This window comes from Sciurus carolinensis, chromosome 8, assembly GCF_902686445.1.
Source record: "Sciurus carolinensis chromosome 8, mSciCar1.2, whole genome shotgun sequence".
NCBI classification, from domain to species: domain Eukaryota; kingdom Metazoa; phylum Chordata; class Mammalia; order Rodentia; family Sciuridae; genus Sciurus; species Sciurus carolinensis.
In genome coordinates, this window is record NC_062220.1 from 20,372,901 (window position 1) to 20,389,577 (window position 16,677).

At 41.6% G+C, this 16,677-nt stretch overlaps 1 pseudogene; it reads left to right on the plus strand.

The window, feature by feature from the left end:
- Window positions 1–12,956: 12,956 nt before the first annotated feature.
- LOC124991273 (H/ACA ribonucleoprotein complex subunit DKC1-like) lies at window positions 12,957–15,349 on the plus strand (annotated as a pseudogene).
- Window positions 15,350–16,677: the final 1,328 nt, after the last annotated feature.

Consider the following 16,677-nt stretch of genomic DNA (forward strand, 5'->3'; position numbering starts at 1 on the left):
AACAAGAGTCAATGTTATAGTATTGCTCAAATTTTAGTGCTAGAAAACATTTGTCTCTGCAGATGTGTTTGCATATGTAATCTTGTCAAAAAATGAAAACTGTCAACCCCTTTTGTACAAATTTTATTGGGATTATGTTGAACTGCATGTAATAGAAACCCAAGCTTAGTCACTTAACGTTATAGTTTATTTTTCACACGAGGGCAGATTGAGTCTGGTTCAGCCACGCAAGGAAGTTGTCAAGGAAAAAGAGTGGAAGCTATTACAAAAGGTCACATGTGTGCCTGCTGGAGCCAGGCGAGCAGTTAGATGGCTTCTGCTTCATTTCTGCCTTCCAAATCTCACAAGTACCTGCCATTAGAGGAATCTATCCCAGAACCCTGCTGTTGAAGATTATGGGCAATGTGGATTCCAAGATTGCCAAACCTCTGGTATAGGGAAGAGATTAGATGGAGAAAGAGGTCTGAACCAACAGGCTTGCCCCTGTGCCTGGGCTATCGGACAATAATATTTAACTTCCAAGAAAAAGCTAGGGTTATAAGCATATTCCCCCCAATATGTTACCATGGTTTGAGTGTGTCCCCCAAAGATTAATCAGTCCCTGGTGTAGCAATGGTGGTGGAATCTTTAAAATGTGGAACCTTGTGGGAAATAATTAGGTCATTGTGGGTGCTACTCTCAGACAGTATTAGTGAAGTTTTCATGGGACCCCAGTTATTAACCTCGAAAGGTGTTATGAAAAAGAGCAAGTCTGACCTTTGAATCGTTGGATCGTCCTGGCTTCCTGCCTCACCGTATGATCCCTTCTGCATGTGGCCAGTGCCATTTATGTTTCTCCTCCACCTTATGACAGAAAGGGCCCTTGCCAGGACACTGGCACCATACTCTTGAAACTCCAGAACTCTGAGCCACATAAACCTCTTTCCCTTTTAAAGTGCCAAGTTTCAGGTATTTGTTGTAGCAACAGAAAACAGACTAATACGTATGATTTGACTGTTCCTTTGACAAAAGAAAATGCTATTGTTCTTTCTCCAGAGACCCAACAATGTCCCTTAGGTCACCATATCCATCTCTCATTCAGTTGCAACTCCCTTTTGATATCCTAAAATCTAAAGCCAAAAGTTAAAAGTTAAGCACACTTCTTTTTTTTAATTTATTTTTATTGTAAACAAATGGGATACATCTTGTTTCTCTGTACATGAAGTAGAGGCATACCATTTGTGTAATCATACATTTACCCAGGGTAATAGTTTTTGACTCATTCTGTTATTTTTTTCCTCCCCTCCACCCCTCTTTTCCCTCTATACTGTACCTCCTTCCTCCATTCTTGCCCCCCTCCCACCCGCACTTCTTATATGAAATAGAAAGTGGGAACTTGTTACAGACAATAAAGTCAACTTGCTAATGTTAAAGTACTAATAAATTCATAAGACAAGGAATAAATATGTAGAGTTATTATAGTCCTCATTTTAGCACCTGTTCTTGAGGCCATTGTAGATATTTATGATGTTCTTCTTCCACTCCTCATTCTGTGTTCCCTCTCCTGCCAGCTCCAGGTGGGCAGGAGTCTTGACCTTGTGGAATGACCCAAACTGTCATTCCCAGAGAGGCTAATCCTCTCCTTTTTCCTGGTGGCCTTGTCTTCATTGCCTCTAGGTATGTAAGTACAGAGAAGGGTACCTGGGGATGCCTCATTTCAAGTAGTCCTTATCCCCAGACGGCAGCAGGAACCCTGCTTTCCCTTGAGAGCCAGGATCAATTCCCCAGTAGTGACACTAATCTTTCTCTTTTCCTGCTGCTTTGGTGGCATAGATGGCAGATGAGACCAGATGACAGTCTCAATTTCCTCCTCAAATGAACCCTCCCTGCATTCCTGGGCGAGGGATGTTATTTCTCCCTTGGGAACTGAAGTTTCTAGACAAGCAGCAATTCCAGTTGTGGACACAAGAAAAAAAAAAATTTTCATGTGAGTTATTAGGGGCAGCAGAAGTCGCTTGACTCCAACCTCCTAATTCCTGAACCGCTGTTCTCTCCCTAGGGTGAAAGGGTCCCGACTGTTGGCTGCAGTTGGAGTCGTATCTTGTAAGGAAGCAAGTTTTCATTCATCTTACGATCCACCTACCTTCAGAAAGAACCTGGCAAACCAGGGTACGTCAACTTACCAGGATCATTTTTTTTTTCCAACTGCTACACAAACAGCGAGGTCTCAGGTGTTTGTCACTGGTTTAATACAACCCGAATGGCATGATGAGATCTAGCCTAGCTTAATCCATCTCTGATGTCTTCCTTAAACATTGCTTTAATGCATGCAAATGGAACACACATACATTTGCAGGGTTTCTGCTGCAAATCCTGAAAGCAATATTTTTTCTTTTCCTTCTGAAGGCTCTTCACCTCCCTGCTTTCTTTGGTGGGCCCATCTTAAACGTGTGAAATCTAGGAAAAGATGTTATCGAAAGGAGAAAAACAGGTGGGGGAAGAAAGAGATGCAAACACTCTTTGACAGTTCGCTCCTGTTTTGCAGCTGAGAGCCGCGGGTTTGAATTGTGTTACCTCCCTCACCAGGCTAATTAATTCTCTCTTTTTAAAAAAGCCACGTCTCCTTCCTTCAATCAGTGTCAACAGCCAATTACAATCTTTCATCACCCAAAGTGTAATAACGCAAATGTTCTCAAGGAAGAAAACAGTTGGACTGACAAGATTAGCAATTCACTCCTTTCTCAATCTTGTAATCGCATGGCATGCAGCAGTTTACAATAACACATGCCCAAGTTCACTAGTAAATTACTCTAGAAAGGCCGAGTGTAAATTCCCCATCCTGTCGTGGCTATGCTTGGCACAGAAGTGCTTGTCTTCTTGTGGGAGACACGGGATGAATTAAGATCACCTCCTCAGAGAGTTTTCTCCTCCTCCATTACCCACTGCAGAAGGTTATTAATTATGTAAAGCGAGTGTGCTTGGAGAATACATAACCATGACTGACTTTTAGGGGCAACAGAAATCTGAGGTGCTGATGGTGACAGAAGGTATTTCGCCAGCACGAAGATTAACACTTTGCTGTCATCTGCTGCAAGACAAAAAGCTTCTTGCCTTGTGGGGGTCAAATATTTGTTGACATCACTTGGAATTTGTCCCCAAAGTCTTCTGGAAGCCCAACTTTGCTATCAGTAGTCAAGAATCGCGCTCCCCACTACCCCAGAGGGTGCGAGAGTATGGGTATGCATTTTGGACCACAAACTGGATTGTGACAGATGACACATATGATTGACATTGAAAGACATTGATTTACAGAACTGCTTCTGAGTCCCTTTTTATGCCAGGCTAATGGAGCTCCCAAGCTCCATCTTAGCACAGCTCATTCTTCTCCCTGGGCTGGAACAAAACCCAGGAGGTCTGGGTGATTTTTAGAAAATGAATGAGGGTTCTGAATTTTGGCCTGTTCTTAGTTACTAGGGCCCCAAAGCCTGGTGACCCTGCAGCTCCTGTGCCTGTCCCCGAAGCACCGCCTTGGCTTCCACCTGGGTTCAAACCCCACAGGCGAGAAGCACCAGACTGACCAGCGTGGGGCAGTCGAAGCCAGGCAAAAGAGCTTTGAGGGAAGAAAGAGGATGGAAGGCAGAGGCAGAGTCAAACAAGCAGACCTCGTTCTCCTGCCCTGGGGGGAAGGAGCAGGGGCCTGGTTCACAGCTTTCTGTCTACCTGGCGGTACTGTCCCCGTTTCCAAGAGGAGCTACCACCACCACCTCCTCTGTGGAGGAGATGGTGCTGCTCATGCCCCACATGACCTGTGGGCTCCCCCTGCCTTTGCTGCTGCCCGGGTGCCCTTTCCTTGACTCAAGACCCTGAAGGAGAATTTCTCCTCCCTAGTGGTCACAGATGTTCAGTCGATCTTGAAATTTTTATCTGGGGAGAGCAAGTACACTCCTTTCAGAACCCAACCCTTGGTCAAGGAACCTGGAACACATCCCCAGTTTCCCACAGTCCCCCTCATCATTTCTGCCAGGGCTTCTCTAGGAAACCATTCAAGGAAGTCATCAGTGGAAACTGCTACAAGTCCTCCCAGCGAGATGACTCATGACCTGTAAGGGAATAAATACCACAGCAAGGCCTGACCACCGGGCCGCAGTAGCCTCGGCTGGAGTCGCACATGGTCAACTCAGGAACAGACCTGGGCAGACAGTAGCTAATGTGGCAAAATCAGAATATTTCTGAATGAAAATGTGTCCCCAAATCCCCAAATCATCCTTAAGTAGCCTAAATGTACTCATGGCAGGTAATTTATGGGAGACCACGTTACCGAGTTCATTAAGCTTCCTGCTGTGTGCTTGACAACATCCTGCCAAGAAAGAATGAAACAAAACAAAACCGCACATGCTCTGATGTGGGCCCTGCATGCTGAGTCCAAATCACACAGCTAAGGTATACAGGGCACCCCTCATTGTAATAGCTGATAGGCGTCCAGAGTGCAGGGGAAATACATTATGTACCTCTGCCATTTCTGGTATCCAGAATGCCTTCAGGGGATGAGGCTAACCTCCTGTTTTGCAAAAAAGAAATATGATGATAAATTGTGATTTAGAATTCATGAACAATGACAGGTTATTGATAATAGGCCACGAAGAATTAAGGATTCTGCTTAGTTTCTAAATGTGCTATTCTTAACTGCTGCATACCACCATTCACAAACATTTCTAAGATATAGAAATACCAAGCTGAAAAATTTGGTGCTAATTTCAAGGCACTTGCAATCAATGTGGTAATTACACTTATCAGTGATTCCTGCTACCCAGGAACAACTACTGAGAAATATTGGTTTATTTATTTCCAAATTTTGCTATGCTTACATACCATAAGCCCAAGCTAGGATCCAAATATACACTTCTACACTATTTTATTCTCTTAAGGTTGCTTTATATGCACTTTTTAAATACTCTTTGAAAATGTAAGTTTTAATGACTTCATGACAGTTTATTATGTGAATGTTCTATGGTTGCTTAAACAGATTCATTATTGTTGGACATTTAGCATTTTATGTGTTCAGACGTTATAAGGATCCCATGAACATCTTTGTATATAAATCTGTCTGCATTGATCAGACCAATCTCTTAGAATATAGTCCCAGAAGTAAATCTGTTGGTCTACAGAGGATGAAGATTTTAAGATTCTTAAAGATATATGGTCAAAATTTGTACAGCTCTCCTTTCATAATTAACTAGTCAAATATTTATTGGGCAAGCTACTATGAACCAGATAAGGTACCAGGCAGGCACAGGGAGGTCAAATCCATGGAGTCTCTATTCTCACAGAACTTATCAGAACATCAGTAGAAGAACAAGAATCTTTGTATATTTAAGGTGAAATTTCATGCCAAATTAAGAACTTTGGGTAAGGAAAGAGAATGAAAGAAAGCTTTGACTCTCAGAACACCATTTATGCAAATAATTCCAACAAATAAATGGTATTAAAATTTGCTAAGCACTATAGCAGCTGTCAAATTACCCATAAGTTATGCAATGTGTTCAGTTAGTTAAAGTTATGAAGGAATATTAGAAATTGGTTTAAATACAAATGGTACTCAAAGGGAGAAATAAAAATAATTATTTTATTTCCCAATTTAAAAATGAAAATGAATAATTTACATGCCAAAAGGACTGTCGATTTATTTTTTCAGTTTTCTAGGAAAAACTGCCAAAAAAATTCTAGGAATGGGAAAACTTAAGAGGAAGAAAGAGACCGTTAGAAATTTCTCCATATATGATGGGTTGAGCTGACATGGATGGTTTCCCTTTTGTTCCAAATCCATAGACTGGAGAAATCAGTAAGGAGGAAGGGAGGGAGGAAGGAAAGACCAAGAAGGCAAACAGGGCAAACCTAGGACAGCAGATCAAACACACAGGACTGATAAAGCTTGATATCCAGCCTCTATTTAAAAACTCTTAAAACCAGTAAGGAAAGGACAACCAAAGAAAAGAACAGGCAAAAAAAAAAAAAAAAAGACAAGGATAGTGTCTCATGAAAATAGGTATTTCACACAATTGAATTAAAAAAAAAAAAACTCATGGACCACTAAACGTGAGAGAATGTTCAATCTCACTGATAAATAAGCAAATGCAGCCTATATCCAGAGTGATATAGCACATCACATCATGGCCCAAACCAAAGAGTTACAAAGTATCCAGTGTTGGGGACTGTATTGACAAGAGCTTTTTATATACCAGTATGGAGGGCAAATTGGTGAACCTGACTTGGAAAATAATTTGACGCTATTTTTAGAGGCAAAGATGCCTCTATCGTGTGGACAAAATTCCTCTCCTGCCTCTCTCAAGAAACTTACCCACCACGTACCCCACTTGGTACATACAAGAGTATTCATAACAGAACTGCTTGTTTTGCAAAAAGAAAACCTGGAAAGACCAAAATTGCCATTGACAAGAGCATGAAAAAAATGGGAAAGTAAGGAATGAACTACAGCTTCACTCATCAGCAAAGACGATCCTCAAAAACAGAGTCCAGTGTGAAAATGCATTCTCAGAAGACAACAGACAGAGGGAGAGTGTTTTCATAAAGCTCAGAAATCAGCAACTTCAAGCACTATGTCCTGTTCAGAAAACACAAGGTAACAACAATCAACTCAGAATTGTGGTTATTTCTACCTTCCTGGGCTTACATTTTAAGGAGGAGGAAACATAGTAAACATGCTAAATAATTAAAGACAGACAGTCAAGTGCTATGGAGGCAAACGAGGCAGGGGAAGGGTATAGGTGGGCAGGGGTGGGATCTGTAGACAGAGATTTTAAATAGGATGCTTAGGAAAGATCCGAGACAATGATGTGCGAGCACAGATCTAACAAGGAGAAGCCTCGAGCCTGTGGTTATGTGGGCTAGGTGTGCTGGGGAGAGGTAGAGGAAGCGTGTGTGCTCTTATCCGAAGCTTAATTACCTCCGCCAAGGTCAGACTGTCAGCGCTGGGGCATCGGAAGCAGCCAAGGTCCTTCACCTTACATTACCTTGCCATTCCTGTTTCTTTTTCCCTCCTTCATCTGGCTTTCTGAATCACATACAGTATTGATTGGGTCTTTAAGGACCTGCACCCCAAGAAGCAGCATGTGTAGTTATTCTTCAGGTAAACTTAGTGGCCCAAGCAAAATCATTATTTGGCAGAATTCAATTAGATCAGGAATTTTGCTACAATTTCAGGGAAAATAGATTAGATCACTAAACCTAAGCTTAATGATCAAGTCAATATAAAATTTAAATATTCCACAGTGGCATTTGAGAATATTTTCACTTTACAATTGGTAGAAAGTACTGTTTCTTATAGGAGTTAAAGCATGAGAGACATGCATTAGGATAATAGAATTTTCAAGAGAATCTTATAAACTAGGGCGAAAATTAGATTTGGGGCTTTAGTGGCTAGGATTCTAATTTAACGTGCTGTGGAATTCACCTCATCAAATTGCTAAACTAATCTCTCATGCCAACAACTGCCTGGGTTAATAAAAAAAAACCTGAAGTTTTTCGTATGTTAATAAATAAAAGATATAAAACTGCAGACCTTTCTCCTTAAATGCAAGCAAGTCGTATGCGACCTTATTGGTGCCACTTGGATTTGAAGGGGGCATTCTAATTAGTGGATCAAATTGCTTTCATTTTTCATAGTTCTCGTTCAACAAAACATGCTGCATATGCTTTTTTACACAGTGACACCGTAGAGTCTGGCTGGTGCTAGGCTGATTATCGTACTGAGTAACTGTTCTTCATGTGTTGATTTCTTCATCTTTTTAAACAACACCCTCTGCTGTCAGCAGACTCTGGGATGGGGCTGTTTGCACTAATCAGACACTTTGGGGGAGAGTTTTCACAGATGACCACTGTTCAAAAATCACGAACACAAAAGTGCTTATGCATTCAGAAATCTGAGTAGCAAATATGCACACAGTATCTCATCAACAGTTATGAAGAGTCTTTGTGTTTTGTGTATTTTTGCTTTGTTTTGAGAGAAGATCTTGCTATTCTAAGAATGCTAAGACTGGCCTTGAACTTGCAATCCTCCTGCCTCAGCCTTCTGAGCCTCTGGAATTACAGGCCTGCACCATCACCCAGCTGAAAAGTCTGCAAGTGGGTGGATGTGGTTTAGGGGAAGAGGACAAAGTCATTTCCCTGTGCCCTCTCACTTTTCTCCCCCCAGGGGCCGTGCTTGGGCCGAGCATTGTGAGACCACCTCATCACAGAATTCTGAGTCGTTACTTACCGACTTGCAGCAAAGCTCTGGTTTCTCTTCCTTTCTTTCTTTTTCTTTTTTCTTCCTTTCTTTTTTTCTTTTTTAACTAAAGGGATAATTTTGTGTATATATAAATACATGATAAATGTAAACATACATGTATTATAACCTACAGATATATGGATTATTTTAGTAAGTTTTTCTCACTGTTTTTATTCCTTTGTTTTCTACCTTTATTCATCCATACAGTTAACTACTTAATCTTTGGGGAGGGGGTCTTTTTTTTTTTTTTTTTTTTGTCCTTTAAGGTTTATTATTATATGTCTTTATTTAACTATTTTAAAATACTAATTTTGAACTTTGAGAAGTTAAGGTTTTTATTTAATAAGTCTACTATGGAAATTTTCTACACTGATATATTTCCTTTTCTTTCTTTTAAGTTGGATTTTTATTCTTGATTTCTTGTTTTTAAGCTTTTGAGTCTCTTACTAATTCAATCTTTTATTTCTCTATAAATTATTTGCTTTCTTACATGCATGAATATACAAGGAAAAACTGACTCCATATGACCCACATGTGGAATGTCACATGAATTATTATGTATGCTATCATGCTTCCAAGAGTGGAAGGGAGCCTTGTTAATAATTTTGCTGGGACAGGAGGCATAAACTGGGACAGCCCCAGGCACACGAGGGTGCAGGACCATTCAACTCACAAGGGAGTTTTGGTCTTCTCCTGCCCCAGCATTTTCAGGCGCCATGAAACACAGCAGCATTTCTCATTTCCCTAATCGATCTTTCACATTTTCTAAATCTGTCTTGCCAGACACACTTATAAAAATAGTTAATGACCATTTATCATTTCACACGAGTTTTACATGAACAATTCTGGGAGAAATGGGGCATAAACTTCCCCTGAAGATAGCTGTAACCTCTTTCCAAAGTGGGATGGGGTAACTCTTCACAGTGGGTCCCTTGTGCTGTTATGATTTTCTGTGTGTTCAAAACCCAGTGGTCTCTGATAGCCTTCCCAGTGGACTTGGGACCATGTGGGAAGCCATCCTTGTTTAGTGGAATCAGGCTTGGCTGAGCCATGGGATACAGGTCTGACTCCCAGGAACTGGCAGTCATGAGAGACTGTTTCAGACAGCCTGAGGTAGGTTACCCTGTGCAGGTGGCTCACTGCCTGAGGAAATGCTGATTCTCTAAGCAAAAGGCTTCCCTAACTCCACCCCATTTGTTCCTCACAGAAGAAGCCCCTCCCTCCCAGTCTCTCTTTACCTGAATGGTTATAAATAAAGGGCGTGTGGGCTTCTCCATGCTTTAGAGGCCCAATTCATCACACCCACTTCCCATTTGAAAAGATGATTGACTCTTGTGTTTATTTGATTAGATAAGTTCTTGGTGATTCATCAATAGCCAGCACCATCCTCCGACAGAAACTCTTTCCCTCATCCATGCAGGATGTGGCAGGAGAACCCCGCTTTTTTCCATAGGACCAGCCCTGCCAACAAGGTGCCATTAGTCAGGAGGGAATGGTCATAGAAAGGAACTATTAGCAATGGTCTTTCAGTGATCCTGGATGACTTGGTGAAAAAAATACACATCCACAGGGAAATGGCACTGAGGGGACCTGAGCAGGCTGTTTTCCTCTTCCTTCTAACATGCATATTCTGACACTTTCACGTGTATTTTGGGGTTTGACTCTTCTCCCTAGACAATAGGAGTTTCCTGGTATGTGCAGTTTCCCGTTTCCTTTTTATCATATGGCGACATGGGAAAGTGGCTAATGCAAGAGTTAGTTGTCGTCAGTCTTCTTTTTAAAATGGAAGAGCCATGCTTCTGCTGAATGCCTTCTTATCCAACAGAACCCTCAGTGGACAGTCATGGCCCTCAGAGATTGCCAGAACTTTAGAGGGCTCCATACTATCTCCTCAAAGAGACCTTGCTGCAGAGACCTGAGGAACAGCAGATCCCTTGTAATAATTATTGCTACTCTATTTGGTGTATTGAGAATGTTATAAGTTATAATATATACCATCATTTTATATTCCACGAAGAAAGAAAAACAATGCTGCCAATTCAACTGTGGCATGCCATCAATTTTAAAATGTGCCCTGATTTTACAGATATTAAAATGTGAAAAATGTGTCTCATAGAATCGATAGAATAATTTTTTTTTTTGCCTTCCATTTTCCACCACTTGATTATTAATTTCTCTTCCAAGACCCAGCCACAGGGGCTTGGAGAATTGAAGCTAGAGACCTGCCTGCTGTTGTTCAGCCTGATTCATTATGTGCCCTGCACCAATCCTCATCCCTACTTCCATGAAATGACATCTCCAGCAGTCCCTCCATGACCGAGCCTAACACTTGCAGAAACGGAGCACTGACTAAAGTGATTCAAATAACTGAATCAGGATTTGAACTCAGGGATTCTCTTGGCAGTCTCATGCAGGTTACTTTTATATTCTAGTGTCCCCTTACATGTTTAGAGCTTCTCCAGTAATTACTTTGGTGAACGGGGAGGGGAAGAATTGTGAATTTTGTATTATGTGATCTATACTGGAGGACATTACGACAAATGGCTTCCTTAAATCAAGATGGCATCTGATGCTTGTAAGCTATTGAGAAAGTGGTCCCCACATTCATACAGCACCCCCTATGTGACAACTGGAAAGGAAATGTCTCCAAAGTCTTGTCAAGAACAGCAGTGCTGCTACTGGGAAACTATTATTTGACTTGAAGGTCACCATGAATCTTGGAACCGTGGAAGGGATCATGCTTCCTTCTTTGGTGGGGCAACTAGGAAGCCTGCTTTTGTGATCCGCCTGTAACATCAGGGCTTGCGTTTGATACATTAAGTATCTTTTTGTCTCCTTGTTCAATATCCTCTCCTTTTCATGTTACTGATGGAATTGAATTTACTACTGTAAGTGTCCGCAGACCTTTTTGGAATGAGATGGTATACTGATGTGTACATAAATACATAATACATCTTTATGAACTATCGAAAACTTAGTGCTTCCCAGAAATTGGAATTTAGATGTCCAGGTTAATATGGCAGCATTTTAGCAACTACCTGACCTAATTTTTCATCCAGTGAGTCATGAAATGAACTACTGGTATTTCCACTGAACACAACATCCTAGGCATAGCCTTTTGCCGGGGTCCAGCCCTAGCAACAATAGGGGGTCCGAGGTGGACGGGAAGCGTCGGCACAGTGGAGAAACAGCACACAGAGACACCAAGTGTTCTGAGGCTGAGTCTGAATCTTTATTGTTCACAGAGTTTTTTTGTATGTTTTTTTCTTTGGTATTGATTACATCATTTCATGGTTAATACAAGGAAATGTTAAGTAAAAAATCTTTTAAGAGTATAATTAATGATCTTATTTAATAAACATGTTTTTACTGTATGATAGCTTAAAAAGAAAAACAGTTCCCAGCAAGGTAGAGGGCACCATGCTATGTTTAGTTTTAATTTCCCTGAAAGAATACGACATTAAGTTTCTATAGAAGTTACCCTTTCCAAGAACTCTAATGTTACTTATTAACAGTGGAATGTTTTTTGTTATTACTAACAGAGAATAGAGGAATCAGCTTATAGTTAATATTTATTCTATTTCATGTACTTATTGATGGACTAAAACTCTAACGAGACATAGGAAGAATACAAATTATACCTATGATTAACCTATTTATTTATTAAGTGGGAAAAATATCCTTAAACTTAATCATAAACACTAAGAAAGCAATGAAGACCAAACACCACATCAAAGCTCAGAGGCATACTCTCACATATTATATATAACTTTTAGAGAATTTGTATACTAAAAGAAATCACAGGCTTCCTACAAATTTGAGTAAATCATAATTGCTTATTTGTGATTTCATCTAAGCATTAATATTAAACTTTATTGTATGTTATTTTGTGTCCAAGCACCATGAAATCTCCCCAGTATTCTCTATAATCTGAATCTAAGGATATATTGATTATTAGTATTAAAAGCAACTGCACATGGAGACATGCCACGCCTATGGCCCCCAAGAGGGAGGATGATCTTTCAATAGAACTGTGTCAAGTGATGAATCCTCTGCTCCAACAGAACTGTGTCAAGTGTCAGAGTGGTAGGAAATAGATTCGGCAGCCTTTCACCTTTCCTATTAAAATAGGGAAACTAAGTGGACCTCTCCTTACTTAGAACTGTTTAGATACACTCTGCTTCCATCACTTCCCCTTCTGGCTTTAGGTTGAGTTTGACAATGAGAAAAGTATCACATAAAAGAATTGGTAACAAACACTGAAACTACTGAAAAATTCAGAGAGGGGTAAAAATCATACAAATATTGTAACTAAGACAAAACAGTCCTTAAAATTTTATTTTGTAAAAAATGGTGACGTTCAATAAACTCAGTCTACTTTTTATTAAATTTATAGTTGTGGGAATAGGAAAGACAGGAGAAATAAAAATAATTTAAATTATATATTAGACATCAGCGTAGGAAAAATATACCTTCCAAATTAGTGTAAATGAAAAGAGCAAAACATATGGCAAAAGATATAAACCGGAGATATGGCAAAAACAAAAACAAAAACAAAAAACCAGTCTCAAATTCATCAGAAAATATAAAACAAAGCAATAGAAATAGGACTCAGTAACTTACAGGCATTAAATAGAGCGCTAAGAATAAATAACCCCCAGCGGCTGGAGTTTCTTGGGATGGCCTGCCAGGCATGCGCGCAGTGCCATGTGACACGGAGGACAAGGAACTTATTTTACCAAGGAAACAAGAAGAAAAAGGACCTGAAGTATGAGATGATGACGTATCTGAAAGACAACATGCTGGAGAATTTCTTATCAAACCAGAATCCAAAGTGGCTCAGTTGAACCCATCTCAGTGGCCCTTGCTGCTGAAGAATTTCCATAAGCTAAATGCAAGGACAACACACTGTGCCCCTCTTCCTGTGGTCAAATCCTCTGAAGAGGAGTTGGGCCTATATCAGGATAGGTTTCGTTAATCTTGAAAAGCCCTCTAACCCCTCTTCCCATGAGGTGGTAGGCTGGATCCGAGGAATACTTCCGGTAGAGAAGACAGGACACGTGGCACCCTGGATCTGAAGGTGACTGGCTGTTTAATTGTGTGCATAGAATGTGCAACTCGCTTGGTGAAATCACGGCAGCTCGTAGGCAGGGTTTGTGGGAATTGTCCGGCTGCACGATGCTGCTGAAGGGGGGACTCAGCTTTCTAGGGCCCTAGAGACTCTAACACGTGCCCTATTCCAGCGACCCCCACTTATTGCTGCAGTAAAGAGGCAGCTCTGAGTGAGAACGGTCTATGAAGCAAAGTGATTGAATACAATCCTGAAGGATTAGGAATCTTCATGAGGTCAGCACCTGCTTTCGGACACTGTGTGTACACCTGGTCTGTCATCGGGAGTTGGAGGTGGGATGCAGGAACTTCGGAGGGTTCGTTCTGGAGTCATGAGTGAAAGGGACCATATGGTGACAATGCATGATGTGCTTATACTCAGGAGGAGAGTTACCTGCTGCAAGCTGTGCACCCTTTGGAAAAACTGTTGACATCTCATGAACGACTGGTTACCAAAGGTAGTCAGTGATTGCAAACAGCCGCGGGGTTGGGGTTGTGCTTCCCATAAGATGGCACTGAGGTCAAACAGGAGGCTGTGGTCATCACTCCCAAGGGGGAAGCAGTCTGCATGAGCGTTAATGACCACAGCAGAGATCTACCTGTGACCGAAGCCAAGTTCAAGAGAGTGATCCTGGAGACAGATTCCTACCCTCGGAAGTGGGGTTTAGGTCCAAAGGCCAGTCAGAAGACACTAATGATCAGCAAGCATGGCAAACCCGCAGAAGGCACCCCTGCCACCCGGAAGCAGGAGGGCATTGACTGCGGTGATTCTGGCTAGAGAGGGGGGTTGCTGAAGTGTTAAAAACCACGCCTTGAGCTGCTGAAGTGGTCAAAGCCCTGCAGGTAATCTCTAAGGCAGTACAAGTCCCAAAACAGAAGCGAGAGAGCCAGAGCAAGAGCGATGAGACCCCTGCAGCAGCTCCCCAGTTGTCAAGACGGAGAAGGACAAGAGGGCCAGAGCTGCATGGGGGGACGAGCCTGGAGATGGGTACAGTGACATGAAGGAGAGAAGCGGGGAGGGGGAGGAGGAGGAGGAGGAGGAGAAGAAGAAGGAGAAGAGGAGGAGGAGGTGGGAGGAGGGGGAGGAGGAGGAGGGCAAGGAGGATGAGGAGAAGGAGAAGAGGAAGAAGAGGAGGGGGAGGAGGAGGAGGAGGTGGGAGGAGGGGGATAGGAGGAGGCTAAGGAGGGAGAGCAGGGGAAGGAGGAGGAAGAAAGCAAAGTGGCGGAAGTGCTGTCTGAGTAGTGGCGGCTTCTTTAAGCTGGAGAAGTGGAATGAAAGGAAAGCCTCATAGAGAAAACAGTTCCTCTTGTTGTGGAGAAAGTAGAACAAAGGTCCAGGCGGGCTAGAGAGTTCTGGCACATTTTAGCTGCTACTTGAGACCTCAGCGATGGGACTGTTGTGTCACGCCATCCTGTCTGTTAAGGATGGGGTGACAAAAGGCAGACTGAGTGCTACCGACCTCGGTGCTTGCTTGAGTTGGGAAGCCTCACCTTCAGACCCAGAACTGCCCGGTGACTGGACCTGTTTACTAATGACCGTTTTTAACAACATCATAGTTCTCTCCTCCTTTGTTCTGTTTTGTTAATATTTTTATTAGTTGTCGATGAACCTTTATGTGGTGCTGAGGACCAAACCCAGTGCCTCACTCACCTGTGCTAGGCAAGCGCTCACCACTGAGCCACCACCCCAGCCCTGTTTTGTTTTCACCTTCTCTGTTTAAAAAGTTTGTGACGATTATGTCTGCTCATGGAACCGTGCAGAACCCTTGACAAATGAAAGAAGAGTACCTGAACCAAGTTGTTCACTGGGGACCTCTCGTCTCCTGTGTCCTTTGAGGACAGTGGTCTATTCTGGTGTTGGGTGTGGGCCTCACTGGCCGGGTAGCGTCCCTCTTGCTTCTGACCTTGCAGTCAGCCCCCTGTGTGCGTCTCCAGCGCTTGTGTGTACAGCAGCATTTACCCAAATCCATCCGGTGACATGTGTTTGTGGCAGAAACTGAACTTTTCCTGTACCCCCATGTTTTAACCCTCATTTACATTTGAAAAATGGACTTGCTCCTTGCTGGGAGAATGTTTAGTTTTCACTTATTAAAGTTGACTCATAACATTTAAAAAATAATAAAAATAAAATAAATAAATAAATAAAAATAGTTTTGCTTCTTAAATGAAGTACAAGGCAGACACAGATTGGGTTAAAGAAGAACAGTGAGACCAAAATTAAATTACGTAGAAAGAACAAGATTAAAAGGATAGGCATATCAGGCCAATAAAAATAATCACAGGTGGCACTGATATTATCAAAGAGAAGTTCAAAGCAAAACAATTCAACAGAACAATGAACCAGAGGAGGCTTTTATATTGAAACAAGATGAAATCTATAATTATGATAATAGTCCCGAGCATTTATGAGCTGATTAACATAACATCACAATTTATGTAGCAAAAAACTATTTGATATATAAGAAGAAAGAGACAAAAACATAATTATAGTGAGATACTAAAATACAATATCATCTATTCCAGAACAAGTTGACAAAAATAAAAAGGATGTCTCTAGGTAGTTTAAATAACATAATTGGCAAAACTTAATTGGTAAATGTAGCAAATTTTTAAAATTTTTTAATTTGTTCTTTCTAGACATACATGACAGTAGAGTGTATTTTGACACATGCCACATACATGGAGTATAACTTACTCTAATGAGGATCCCATTCTGTGGTTGTACATGTAATACAAAGCTGCTCCCCGGCCCTTTCTGTTGCATCACAACCTAGCTTGTCAGTCTGAAAGTTGCTCTTCCCGCCCTTTCCGGTGCAGCCATTTCCCCGCCTCCCAACTACTGTCAGTCTGTGAACATCCTAGCTAGCTATTGGTTCATCAGTCAGCTTGCAAGTATCCTTCTCCATTATTGGTCCCCTGTTAGCCCAGCGGGATTCTTAAAGATAGATTCACCGCCATCTTTTCTCTCTTGCTTTTCTCTCCCCCTGACTTGCTTTCTTTCTCCTCCTCGCTTTCCACTCTCTAGCATGGGCCCTTTCTTTTCCTTTCTCTTTTCCTCCATTTTCTTTCTTATCCTGCAGGGAGACACTCTGTTTGCTTAATAAACTCCCTTATGTGATTTCCCGTGTCCAGTGGTTTCCGTGGGATTCCTTACAGTACATGACGTGGAGTTTCACTGGTGGTGTGTTTAGACGTGAACACAGGAAAGTTATGCCTGATTCACTGTCTTTAGCTGTAGCAGAATTTTATACCACAGATTTTCTTTTCCATTCCACTGATGATTTTTTTAAAATTGAGCACATGAA